At 35.2% G+C, this 1232-nt stretch overlaps 1 non-coding gene across 1 annotated transcript; it reads left to right on the top strand.

Annotated features, from left to right (window-relative positions):
* Window positions 1-933: 933 nt before the first annotated feature.
* On the top strand, window positions 934-1007 carry Trnai-aau (transfer RNA isoleucine (anticodon AAU)). Its single transcript has one exon. It is a non-coding gene; the product is annotated as a tRNA-Ile (tRNA).
* Window positions 1008-1232: the final 225 nt, after the last annotated feature.

The following is a 1232-nucleotide window of genomic DNA, read 5'->3' as shown; positions in this document are numbered from 1 at the left end:
GCACCAAGAAGAAAACTGTTCGTATGCTCGTTCATACTTCTTTCTTGATTTTTCAGAAAACAGGTTTAACGAAACATGTTTTGCAGTTTCTGCTAAATATTTCTGGTGTACACATATATTCACAATCACTGAGTTCATTATTCGCAAACGTGTTAGGCCCACAATTATTCTTCTAAAAGTACTACACTTTAGGTTATTTTCAAACCAAGCGTTGAACGAAAATAGAATATAAACACGAAATGACAGGTTAATCGTAGTATCAATAGTCAATCAGCTGATCATAGTAGTATCTAGTGTTGCCAACCTATTTCCAAGTGTACACGGATTACGTGCATAATAAAACCACACTGTTTTGTGTTTGGTTGAAATACTGGTGTGCGCCAAAGTATAAACAGTGCGCCAAAATATAAACGGTTTGACAAAGTAAGTAAATGCAGCAATTAGCAGCTTTCTGTAATATAATCAGTGCAAGGATGCCAACTTTGTCGGGTGACTTTAGGAAACATATGTTAACTCTTGATGTGATAGTATCCAAGGCATTACAGTATAATGAGATGAGAGTAGTGATCATTTCAATGTATACTACTTACAGTACATAAAATGCATTCAAAGCATCGAATGTATGCCAATACTATTTAGTAAAAGCCTTTTATATATTGCAGGAATGAAATAATACAGTTCTGAGAAACAAATTATTAGTCAACATAATTTTACGTGGATAAAACCCTAAAGAAAGCGTCACAAAACGATTAGAGACCTATACTTCTGTTAACTCCGATCGTCCTCAAAGATGTCAAATAAAATTGAATATACAGTAGTACAGTAATACTCTTATGCAATGCAAAGGGCCACAATAATGTCTTAAAAAAACCCCTTTATGTGAAAGTAAAGACAATTTAACTCTACAGCTCTATTTTCCGCGGAGCTCCCAACGGCCCATTAGCTCAGTTGGTTAGAGCGTCGTGCTAATAACGCGAAGGTCGTGGGTTCGATCCCCCCATGGGCCACTAACTTTTTCTCACTTGTATAGTGTAAGTTAAATTAGGGATAGCGATTTTTTACTTTTTTCCTTAATCGCATTTTATAGTGGGTTATAGGAAAACGAAAAGACGTTAGGCCCCTACCCTAGCTCAAAGTTATTCAAGTTTTCACTAAACATTTTGTAAAGCTCAACTCTGTAGATTAAGTTATATTTTTTACGTGTCGAATTTACTATGCAATTACATATTGCT

The sequence above is a fragment of the Macrosteles quadrilineatus genome, unplaced genomic scaffold (assembly GCF_028750875.1).
Source record: "Macrosteles quadrilineatus isolate MER2022 unplaced genomic scaffold, UCM_ALF_1.0 Scaffold_5__1_contigs__length_97177068, whole genome shotgun sequence".
Classification (NCBI taxonomy): Eukaryota; Metazoa; Arthropoda; class Insecta; order Hemiptera; family Cicadellidae; genus Macrosteles; species Macrosteles quadrilineatus.
Note: the sequence above shows the minus strand (reverse complement) of the source record. Positions and strands in the feature narration are given on the sequence as shown.